The sequence below is a fragment of the Sturnira hondurensis genome, unplaced genomic scaffold (genome assembly GCF_014824575.4).
Source record: "Sturnira hondurensis isolate 20B ecotype Veracruz unplaced genomic scaffold, ASM1482457v3 Scaffold0012467, whole genome shotgun sequence".
NCBI lineage: Eukaryota > Metazoa > Chordata > Mammalia > Chiroptera > Phyllostomidae > Sturnira > Sturnira hondurensis.
This window is the reverse complement of record NW_028085098.1, coordinates 1,836,605-1,849,690: the sequence shown is the minus strand read 5'-3', so window position 1 is coordinate 1,849,690 and position 13,086 is coordinate 1,836,605.

Sequence of the window (13,086 nt, the reverse complement as noted above, 5' to 3'; positions counted from 1 at the left end):
GGGTTCTTAGGGTATAATACCAGCAGTGGAATTTCTGGTTCAAAAGGCAGTTCCCTTTTTCGTTTTCTGAGGAAATTTTATACTGTTTTCTACAGTGGCTGCACCAGTCTGCATTCCCACCAACAGTCCACTAGGGTTCCTTTTTCTCCACAGCCTTACCAGTACTTGTTGCATGTTGCTTTGGTTTTGCTGGCCACCCTGACTGGTGTGAAGTGGTACCTCATTGTGGTTTTATTTTGCATCTCTCTGGTGGCTAGTGATGCTGAGCATCTTTTCATATGCCTATGGGCCCTCTGTATGTCCACCTTTGTGAAATGTCTGTTCAGGTCCTTTGCCCATTTTTTAATTGGATTATTTATCTTCCTGGAGTGGAGTCATATGAGTTCTTCGTATATTTTGGAGATTAAACCTTTGTCTGAGGTATCATTGGCAAATATTTTTCCCATATGGTTGGTTCCCTTTTTATTACCCAAAGCAATTTACATATTCAATGAAGTCTGTACCAATATGTCATTAAAATGCCAATGACATATTTCACAGATATAGAACAAATATTTCAAAAATTTTTATGGAACCATAAATGACCCTGAATAGCCTCAGCAAATTGTGAGAAAAAAGGAACAAATTAGAAAGGATCACAATACTGCATATCAAAATATATTACAGGCCATTGTAATCAAAACAGTCTAGTACTGGCAGTAAAAAAAAAAAGCATAGATGAATGGAACAGAATAGAGAGCCCAGAAATAAACCCAAGTCTCTATGGTCAGTTAATATTTAACAAAGTGAGCAGGAGCATAAAGTGGAGTGAAAACTGCCCCTTCAATAAATGGTGCTGAGAGAGCTGGACAACTACATGCAAAAAAATGAAACTAGCACACCAACTGATACCATACACCAAAATAAAGTCAAGTTGGATAAAAGACTTAAATATAAGTCAGGACATCATAAAAGTCCTAGGGGAGAACATAGGCAGGAAAACTTCAGATATTCCACACAGCAACATTTTCACCTATATGTTCCCTAGATCGAGAGATATAACGGAAAGAATAAACAAATGTATCTTCATCAAATGTAAAAGCTTCTTCACAGTTAAACACTTTTTTAAATTGGCAGATAGTATGAAATTTATACAAAAATACAAAATACTAGGATAGTGAAACAACTATGAAAAGGAATATTAAAGTTGGAGGACCTACAATTCCTAAATTTAAAACTTAATACAAAGTTCCATTCATCAAAACAGTGTGTTATAAATATCAAATACACAAGCAATCGAGACTGAACAGACAATTTCTGAAGCAGAAATAGATCTACACATATCTGACTGTAGTAGTTAGCTCAGCCTGGAATAACAAGATGCCACATACTGGGTGGTTTAAACAACAATCCTTTATTTTCACACAGTTCTGGAGGCTGGAAACCTAATTAATTTTAAGTAGCCAGCAGAGCTGGTTTACATGAGGACTTTCTTCCTGGCTGGTAGATGTCTTCATGTGGCCTCTGAAGAGGGAGGAGACAGAGAGCACGCAAGCATGAGGTTGAACTCAGGTATTTCTTCCTCTTCTCAAAAGGTTCAGTCAGATTAAGCAAGGCACCACCTTTATGACCTAATTTAGTCTCTCAGTTACCTCCTTAAAATCTCTATCTCCAAATACAGTGATGTGTCACACTGGGGGTTAGGGCTTCAAATAACATGAATTTGGGAGGATAAAATTTATTCCATAAAAGTAAACAATTCATCTTTTACAAAGTTGTTAAGGAAAGTCCGTGGATAAAAGAGAGACTTTTCAATTAGATATGCACAGCCAAAGAGGGGAAAGTAAACTTGAATCCACAGATTACAACCATATATAAAAATTAATTCAAAAATTAATTGCAGACCTAAATAGAAAACCTAAAACTACAGAACTTCCAAAAACACTGTTTATAAAATAAAAAGAAGAGCAATAGACTTGGAAAAATATTTTCAGATCACAGATCTGATAAAAAGACTTATATCCAGAATATATGCAGAACTCTCGAAGCTCAATAAGAAAACCCAGTTTTTTAATAGTTAAGTGATTTGACAGATACATCACCAAAGACAATAGGTGGTTGTCGAATAAGCATAAGATGATGGCTAATACCATTAGTCATTAGGGAAAGGCAAATTAAGACCATATTAAAATAGGTCTTATTTATTCTTCAATTATAGTTTACATTCAATATCATTTTATATTAGTTTTAGGTGTACAGCATAATTAGTGGTTAGGCAATCATATATTTTTCAAAGTGATCCCCCAATATGGCAAGCACCCACCCACCTGGCACCATACACAGTTATTACAATAATATCAACTATATTACCCATGCTGTACTTTACACCCCCATGACTATTTTGTAACTATCAATTTATGCTTCTTAATCCCTTCTCCTCTTTTGCCTAGTTCCCAATTTCCCTCCCCTATGGCAATCATCACTCTGTTCTCTGCATTAATGGGTCTGTTTCTCTTTTGTTTAAAAGTTAATTTTGTTCTTTAGGTTCCACATATAAGTGAAATCATACTGTATTTGTCTTTATTTTCTGACTTTTTAACTTAGCATGATACTCTCTAGGTCTTCTCATGCTGCCACAAATGATAAGATTTCATTTTTTTCATGACCAAGTTTCATATATATGTACTTTATTTTTTGGACCATAGACACATCTAGGTTTTAGAGGAAGAAAATAGGAAAAAAAATTTGAAGCAAAAAGTGTGATTAAAATATTTAATAACATAAATAACATAATATTTCACCAATGTAGGTGTGAACAGAACTCAATAACAGTATTAACAACCATTATTCCTCAAAAATTTGGGGGGGGGGTGTGTCTTATAGTCTGAAAATGTGGTAACCACTTTTTTAGCCACTTGTCTATTGATAAGCACATGAGTTGCTTCCATATCTTGGCTATTGCAAATAATGCTGCAATTAATGTAACGGTGCATATGTCCTTTAAAATTGTTTGGGGGAGTACAGCACACAAGGCAGCTGGCAGACCTGGAAGTCCCACATTTGCACATAGATAAACCAGGCAAAACTGGAGAGTGAGACAGACCATCTAACCCAGGGTCCCAGTGCAGGGAAATAGAATAAAACCTCAAAACACCAATTGAGAACACCTGTAGAGGTTGAGGCAGCAGTGGGAGAAACTCCCAGTCTCAGAGGAAAGTTCATTGGAGAGATCCAAGGGTCCTAGAATGTACACAAGCCCACCCACATGGGAATCAGCACCAAAAGTATGAAAAAGTATTTACTTGGGGGAAGCAGGGGAAGTGACTGAAATCTGGCAGAGAGTGGAGCAAGCACCATTGTTCTCTCTCAGACCTTGCCCCCACATACAGCATCAGAACTCAGCAACTGGGTTGTCCAATCTGGGTGAATACCTAAGGCTCTGCCCCTAACTACATAACAGGTGTGTCAAGACAAAAAAAAAAAAATGGCCCAAATGAAAGAACAGATCAACGCTCCAGAAAAAATACAACTAAGTGATGAAGAGATGGCCAACCTATTAGATGCACAGTTCAAAACACTGGGAATTATTATGCTCAAAAAACTGGTTGAATTTGATCGCAAATTAGGTGAAAAAATAAAGGCTACACTAAGTGAAATAAAGGAAAATGTACAGGGAACCAGTAGTGACGGGAAGGAAACTGGGACTGAAATCAATGGAGTGAACCATGAGGAAGAAAGAAGCATCCAATCAGAAAAAAATGAAGAAACGAGAATTCAAAAAAGTGAGGAGAGGCTCAGGAACCTCCAAGACATTTTTAAACATTCCAACGTCCAAATTATAGGGGTACCAGAAGGAGAAGAGGAAGAGCAACAAGTGGAAAAGTTATTTGAACAAATAATAAAGGAGAACTTTCTCACTCTGGTGAATAAAACAGACTTCCAAGAAGTCCAGGATGCTCAGAGAGTCCCAAAGAAGTTGGACCCAAGGAGGAACACACCAAGGCACATCATAATTACATTAGCCAAGGTGAAAATGAAGGAGAGAATCCTAGAAGCAGCAAGAGATAAGGGGACAGTTACCTACAAAGGAGTTCCCATAAGACTGTCAGCTGATTTCTCAAAAGAAACCTTGCAAGCAAGAAGGGGCTGGAAAGAAGTATTCCAAGTCATGAAAGGCAAGGACCTATATCCAAGATTGCTCTATCCAACAAAACTTTCATTTAGAATGAAGGGCAGAGAAAGTGCTTCCCAGATAAGGTCAAGTTCAAGGAGTTCACCATCACCAAGCCCTTATTATATGAAATGTTCAAGGGACTTATCTAAGAAAGGAAAGATAAAAAACATGTACAGTAAAATGGCAACAAACTCACAATTATTAACAGCCACACCTAAGACAAAAACAAAGACAAACTAAGCAAACTAGAACAGGAACAGAACCACAGAAATGGAGATCCTATGAAGGGTTAGCAACAGGGGAGGGGGAGGAGGAGGGGGGGGAAGGTACAGAGAATAAGTACCATAAATGGTAGGTAAAAAATACACAGGGGGATGGTAAGAATAGTATGGGAAATGTAGAAGCTAAAGAACTTGTAAGTATGACAGATGGACATGAACTAAAGATGAGGAATGTGGGTGGGAGAAGGTGTGCAGGGTGGAGGGAAGGGAAGGGGAAAGCAGGACAACTGTAATAGCATAATCAATAAAATTTATTAATTAAAAAATAAAATTGTTTGAGGTTTCTTTGTATAGATAACAGAAGTGGAATTGCTGAGACAAAAAGTAGTTTCATTTTAAGTTTTTGAAGAACCTTTGTACTGTTTTCTATAGTAGCTGTGCCATACAATGATTAAAATTTAAAAAATGACTTATACCAGTTGTTGGAAATGGAACATACTTCTGTCTTATTGTGCCTACCCAGTATCCAGTACAGTATCTGGCACCTAAATACATATATACATATATACACATACATATATACATAACAACTCCTCTTATATTGAACTGGTTAAGAAGAGAAAGTTACAACAAAGTAGGAATTGTCTTCAATGTCAAATACTACATGGCACCTAAATACATATATACATATATACACATACTTATATACATAACAACTCCTCTTAAATTGAACTGGTTAAGAAGAGAAAGTTACAACAAAGTAGGAATTGTCTTCAATGTCAAATACTACATGGATGTAAAGTAGAATAAAGAGAAACTCAAAAGCTCTACTTTGATCAGTTTTTCTTTTGTGCATCATGTTTAGGGGTTTGAGAGGGGGATATCTTATTTAAGAAACTAAGCTTAACCCTCTGTCACAAAAGTTTCCTCCTGTGTTTTCACAGAGAAGCACATAATTCAACCTTCATGAATATAAATCGGATTTAGTCCCTCTTCTGAGGTTGAGGCACTCTTTTTATTGAGATTGACAAGTTGGTAAAATAAAAAGCCTACATCTAATACTGGCAATCTTTACTATTGTGTGGAGAATTCCTGCCTGAGAATAAAAACAACGTATAAAAAGCAGACCCAAAAGAGGGAGAGAGAGAGAAATTTCTCACCTGTCTGAAATCAACATTAAGTCCTATATTTTTTCAGTTGCATCACCCAATACATTGGCTTTACTTATAGAAATTTGAGTTTGTTTCTCTTATCAGTAATGAAATAGTACTGAGGAATAAAATGACTTTTTCTGTAGTAACTTTAATATAAACAAAATAAAATTCCTAATACCTACTTTTAAGATGGCTGTTAGGAAAGATGATAGTACATGTCAATTGCTTAGCACCATTCCTAACAAATATTAATCACTCAAGAAATATAAGTATTATGTGGCCAGTAGCCAGACTGCAGCAGGTTGAAGAGAAAATAGGAGATGAAAATAAAAATAGGTATAGGAAAGGTTTTGAGTATTTTTGCTATCAAAAGAAATAAAAATGACAGAAGGAAAATTGGAATAAGAAAGTTTTAAGTGAAAATTCTCTTCCTGTGATATTCCATTGTTGACAAAAATTGGTTTATCATGTTCAGTCAATATCGTACTAAATTTAATTTTGGTTGTTTTCCTAACACCTTCAGAGTCTTAATTATTATCACTCTGAGGCTTGCCAGTCTTACAAAATTTTATTACTTATTCTAAGAGAATATATTTAAAAAGTGCAATAAAGTATATGAATTAGATGTTTGGATAGAAGACTTTAATGAGATTTTCTTTAAAATTAATGAAATATTTTCTAGATGCTGTTGCTATTGATCCACTTTTCTCCAATACTTGTTAAGATAAAATTATATTAAGATGTCATATATTATTCCTTGATACCCCCCCAAAGTGATCATATTAGAATTATATCAAGTTATTCTATTTTAATGAATCTGAAGTCAAAATTAGGGTTTGGATTAATAAACATTAGACATAATGAAAAACATGTTTCTAAGTTATAAGAATGGTATCATCTTGAGTCTTACTTCATTTATGTACAGTGTTAATTATCAATCAATAAATCACAGGTTATTTTCTTGTTTATCCTAAAGAGGCATTATTTGCATGTTACATCAGATTCACATATGTACAATGTCTCATTTCAAAATACTAACTCACTAACAGTATAGCTTGTGACACTATATTAGAACCTTAAAAAATGTTTATTTGAACCAAACTGATGTTATATGCTTCTCCAATTACCAATAAGGAAATGTCCTATCTATAATTTTTCAGTGGGTCTTGTTGGGGAAAGTGAGGAGTGTCAAAGTATGAACCAATTAAGCATATCTATGATAACTAAATTTTCATTTTTATACCACCAAGAATTATAACAACATAACTAAAATATATAGCCATCCACTTTTGAGCACAGTAACAGAAAGTAGATAATTTATTCTACTTTCTATAAACCTCTAATAAAATTCTCTGAATTATATTAAAGATAACTAATATTTGTATCTTCCATTGCTTATGAAATCCTTTTACATAAATACCTCATTTGATCTCACTCAACTCTATATAGTAAATAAGACCTTCCAAAGGTATAGAAAGCTAAAGCTCAGAGACACATATTGACATGTGAAGAATTACTAAAAAATGAAACCAGAATTCAAACTCATCACTCAACTCAAAAGTTCATTGCTTCCAGGACATCACAAACATGTTTACATATATATCATTTCTTCTAGCAAGAAAGCAAATGAAGTTTCCTTATACAAATTGTTTTTTTCAAAAATGTTGATTCATTCTTTTTTATATATATTTTTTATTTAATTTTTCTTCAAATACAGCTTTCTGTCTTATATTCGCAGCCCTGTCCGCCCCCCACCCCATACATACTCTGGTTTCTCTTCAGATAGTATAAATCTTTCGCCTTTTCCTTATACAAATTTTAAAATAATAAAAATGAGAATACCACAAATTGCTTAGGTCAGATAAAATTTCATATTGCTCTTCTGCCTCTCACATTCAAAGCTGTGCTTTACAAGGACATTAGTCTGATCCCATGGCTACAGGCATCTTCCACAGCATATTGACAGACATGTCTCTTTTTTACCTCAAGTGTCTGGGAACATAGAATGCTGCAGCTTACCTTCTGCTAAGCACGTGAAACCCACTGGGCTCCAACCTTTGTTTAAACCAGAAGTTTCCTCTACTTGGATTACTCTCTTAATGACCACTGAATTTACCAGACAATAGGAGTTTCATTTTCCATGAAATCAGAGTATTTCATCAAAGAAACGCTATCTCTTTTTTTATGTATCTTCCTATAAACTCATATTCTTAATATATACAATCCTTTAAAAATTCTCAAAAATGCTATTTATTTTAAAAAGTTTTATATGCATGTCAATTCTTATGTTGTTACATGTGTGCATACATCATCTCAACTGGATTATACAAATGTTAAACTCCTGAGATTGAGAGAGGGCTGGTTTTCCTTCTTCTCTACCTATGGTATATTCCTGGGTATTCAGCAAGCACCTAAGGATCTTGGTTAATTGCACTAGTCATATTGTACACTGAGTTAATAGAAGTGGATCTCCACTCAAGGAATGTAAAATTTAAGACACATTGCACTTGTTTAATGAAATATTTTTAAAATCACTACAGAAGATGCTTTTAAAATGTTTTCTTAAGTATTATTATTTTCCTGATTTCTCTTTCTGATATTTTGCTGTTGCTGTACAAAGATGCCTTTGATTTCTGAATATTGACTTTGTATCCCACTATTTTGCCAAATTCACTTATTAGGTCTAGCTTTTTGGTGGTTTTCTATGTAAATTATATCATGTGCAAACTATGACAAATTTACTTCCTCCTTTCCAATTTGGATGCATTTTATTTCTTTTATATGTCAGATCACTGTGGCTACAACTTCCAATACTACATTGAATGGAAGTAGTGAAAGCAGACATCCTTGTCTTGTTCCTGATATCAGTAGTAAAGCTTTTAGTTTTTGCCCATTTAGTATGATGTTGGCTATAGGTTTCTTGTATATGGCCTTTATTATGTTGAGGTATTCTCCCTCTTCTCCCACTTTGCTGGGGGTTTTTTATCATAAATGCGTGCTGTACCTTATCAAATGCTTTTTCTGCATCTATTGATATGATCATGTGATTTTTGTCTTCCCTTTTGACATCAGTAAAATGAAAAAGGAACCAACTATATGGAAAAATATATTTGCAAATGACACCTCAGACAAGTGTTTAATCTCCAAAATATATAAAGAATTCACATGACTCCACTCCAGAAAGACAAACAACTCAGTTAAAAAATGGGCAAAGGACCTGAACAGACACTTCTCCAAGGAGGACATACAGAGGGCCCATAGGCATATGAAAATATGCTCAGCATCACTAGCCACCAGAGAGATGCAAAATAAAACCACAATGAGATACCACCTCACACCAGTCAGGGTGGTCATCAAAACCAAAACAACATGCAATGAGTGCTGGTAAGGTTGTAGAGAAAAGGAAACTCTAGTGGACTGTTGGTGGGAATGCAGACTGGTGCAGCCACTGTGGAAAACAGTATGGGATTTCTTCAGAAAACTAAAAATGAAATTGTCTTTTGAACCAGCAATTCCACTGCTGGAATTATATTCTAATAATCCTGAAACACCAATTCAAAAGAACTTGTGCACCCCCATGTTCACAGCAGCACAATTTTCAATAGCCAAGTGTTGGAAGCAACCTAAGTGGCCATTAGTAAATGAGTGGATGAAAAAACAATGCTACATTACACAAAAAAATACTACACAGCAGAAAGAAAAAAAGAGCTCCTACCCTCCACAACAGCATGGATGCAACTAGAGAGCATTATGCTAAGTGAAATAAGTCAGGCAGTGAAAGACAAATACCATATGATCTCACATATTAATGGAACATAACCAACAAAATAAGCAAGCAAAATATAACTAGAGACACTAAAATAAAGAACAAATTGACAGTAACCAGAGGGGAGGGGGAGAGGAATAATGAGGGAACTTAGAGGAAGGGTCATCAAGGAGCATGTGCGAAGGACACATGGACAAAGCCGAAGAGGGTAGGATTAGGGTGGGAGGTAGGGATGGGTGAGGTTTGGGGGGAGTGGTTGAGGAGAACAGAGACAGCTATACTTGAACAATAATAAAAAAACATTTTAATAAGTTCAATTAAATGTTTGAATATCTATTTTTAGAGTGTAAATAATTTAATACATAACCATGTACATCTAGGTAAAGAGTATTTGTACAAAGGTCCAGGATAAGTTACTTATTAAAGATAGGAATTTGAGAAAAATGGGGTAGAAGTGAGCAAAGTGGGGTGAAAGGGGGACATCTGCAATAGTGTCAACAATAAAAATTGAGTTAAAAAAGAGAAATAAATAAATACAGAAATAAGAATTTTAGGAAGTTAAATCCACATATAATCAATCACATTTTACCATATTAATAATTCATAAAACTTAGGCATTTGTTAATATGTTGTTATGTATACACAAACAGAATCATACTTACTGAATCATACCAAAGTAGTATTTTTCACTTTAGGTCTTTATTATGTAGAGCTGTACCATTATTTTTTTAAAGATTTTATTCATTTATTTTTAGAGGGGAAGGGAAGGAGAGAGGGAGAGAAATATCAATGTATGGTTGCCTCTCCTGTGTCCCCTGTTGAGAATTGGCCTGCAACCCAGTCATGTGCCCTGACTGGGAATCGAACTGTGATCGTCTGGTTCACAGGCCTGTGCTCAATTCACTGAGCTACACCAGCCAGGGCTGTACCATTATTTTTTTTTATTTGACTTTTGTTCAATTACAGTTTTCTTTCTTGTATTCCCAGCCCTGCATCCCCCCAGTGCTCCCCACCCCCCTCCTATCTCCGCCCCCCCATCTTAGTTATTGTCCATGTGTCCTTCATACTTATTCATGTGAGTCCATCCCCTTTTACTCTGTGCTTCTCTCCCCTCTCCCCTCTGGACCCTGTCAGCACGTTCTGTATTTCAGTGTCTTTGGTTACATTTTGCTTGCTTGTTTGTTTTGTTGTTTACATTCATGTTAAAGGTGATATCATATGGTATTTGTCTTTCACTGCCTGGCTTATTTCGCTCAGCATAATGCTTTCCAGCTCCATCCATGATGTTGCAAAGGGTAGGAGCTCCTTCTTCCTTTCTGCGGCATAGAATTCCATTGTGTAAATGTACCATAGTTTTTGATCCAGTCATCGACTGATGGGCATTTAGGTTGCTTCCAACTCTCGGCTATTGTAAATTGTACTGCTATGAACATCGGGGTGCATAGGTTCTTTTGGATTGGTGTTTCAGTTATTTTTAATAGCTAATAGTAGTTGATGATATAGCTGCATTATAATTTAATTATAATTCTGTATTAACTGTTTAAAAAGTAAGCAAAGCCCTGGCTGGTGTAGCTCAGTGGATTGAGCGCGGGCCTGCGAACCACACGATCGCGGTTCGATTCCCGGTGGGGGCACATGCCTGGGTTGCAGGCCAGTTCCCGGTTCCTGGCAGGGGACACACGAGAGGCAACCATACATTGATGTTTCTCTCTCTCTCTCCTTCCCTTCCCCTCTACGATAAATAAATAAAATTTAAAAAAAAAAAAAGTAAGCAAAGATAATGATAGACATTCTAGCCTCTTTGAATGAGTTGTATGGATAAGCTTAGAAACCCATCCAGGATTGAACCTTGTCCATAATTATCATGCTCTAGGTTTGACTTTAAAATTGGCCTTTTTGTTGGTCAAATATTAAAAATTTCAAATAGTATCTCCTAGTAAACATAACCAGAAGCTCATCAATTATTCAATAAGCATGCTGAGCATCTACCAATGAATGGTGAATATCGATAGAGGAATTCAATAATTTAATTGATAAGGCCATATTAAAAGGTTATACCAACATTAAAGACAGTTGAGCAGTAAGTTCTTATAAAAACAATCTTTATAAAATAAATATTGAAAAATAATATAATGTCTTCCTTCATCAATCCATTTGTAAATTACAAACTTCTCTAAAAGTAAAAAAATCACTGCCCAGAGCTGATACATTTCTTACATAAAAATTAGACATAGTAGTATGAGGCTTTAAGTAATGTTTAGGTTCAAAAGAAATAGTAGTTATTAGACTGTCTTTTGGAAAACATCGAGTTCTCAATTATATCTCACTAGGAATCACTCAAAATATTACTTTTTTATTAATTCTATGAGGACAAGAGATAAAATTTTGCTTTTTATTTTTCAATCTCTACCTTTTCCCACAGGTGTGTGTGCGTGTGTGTGTGTATGCTCTAATTGTCTGGTCTAACACACACACACTTTTAAGACACCACAGGACAATTCTGTTCCTAGTATAATTGCACTCATTGTACTGCATTTCTATGGCTCAGTAAATAAGATGCATATCTTATTTACCTATTTCTACATAACTGGGCAGGTTATTTTTGTTGCATATTTTGTTATNCTCTACCTTTTCCCACAGGTGTGTGTGTGTGTGTGTGTGTGTGTGTGTGTCTGTATGCTCTAATTGTCTGGTCTAACAGACACACACACACACTTTTAAGACACCACAGGACAATTCTGTTCCTAGTATAATTGCACTCATTGTACTGCATTTCTATGGCTCAGTAAATAAGATGCATATCTTATTTACCTATTTCTACATAACTGGGCAGGTTATTTTTGTTGCATATTTTGTTATATGGTTCATTTTCTCAAGCTTTACCTTTAATCATGGAGCCTAGTTTGGAAAAATGTTCAAATTTTGACCCACTAACAAGTAGGCTTAACCCAAAACACCCAAAATCATGGAGACTGAATGGTATGCTATTAAACAACGAATGGGTCAAGATTGAAATTAGGGATGAAATCAAAAAGTTTCTGGAAACAAATGAAAATGAACTCACAACAACCCAAAATTTATGGGACATGGCCAAGGCAGTCCTGAGAGGGAAGTTCATAGCAATACAGGCTTACCTAAAGAATATAGAAACATTTCAAACAAACAACCTAACCCGACGCCTGCAAGAACTCGAAGAACAACAACAAAGACAGCCCAGAGCAAGTACAAGGAAGGAAATAACCAAGATCAGAGTAGAATTAAATGACATAGAGACCAAAAGCACAATTATAAGGATCAATGAAACCAAGAGTTGGTTTTTTGAAAAGTTAAACAAAATAGACAAGCCTTTTAGTAGGCTCATTAAGAAAAGAGAGAGGACACAATCAGAAATCAAAGAGGAGAGATTACAACCGATACCACAGAAATAGAAGGGATTGTAAGGAATTACTATGAAGAACTGTATGCCAAGAAATTTGAAAACCTAGGTGAAATGGACAAATTTCTAGAAAAATATAATCTTCCAAAACTCAATGAAGAAGAAGTAGAAAGCCTGAACAGACCAATAACAGCAAATGAAATTGAAGCAGTAATCAAAAAACTCCCATCACACAAAAGCCCCGGACCAGATGGTTTCACAGGAGAATTCTACAAAGCGTTTAAGGAAGAGCTAACCCCTATTCTTCACAGACTATTCCAAAAAATCCAAAATGATGGGAAACTCCCAAACTCTTTTTATGAAGCGAGCATTATCCTAATTCCAAAACCAGAGAGAGACACAACAAAGAAAGAAAA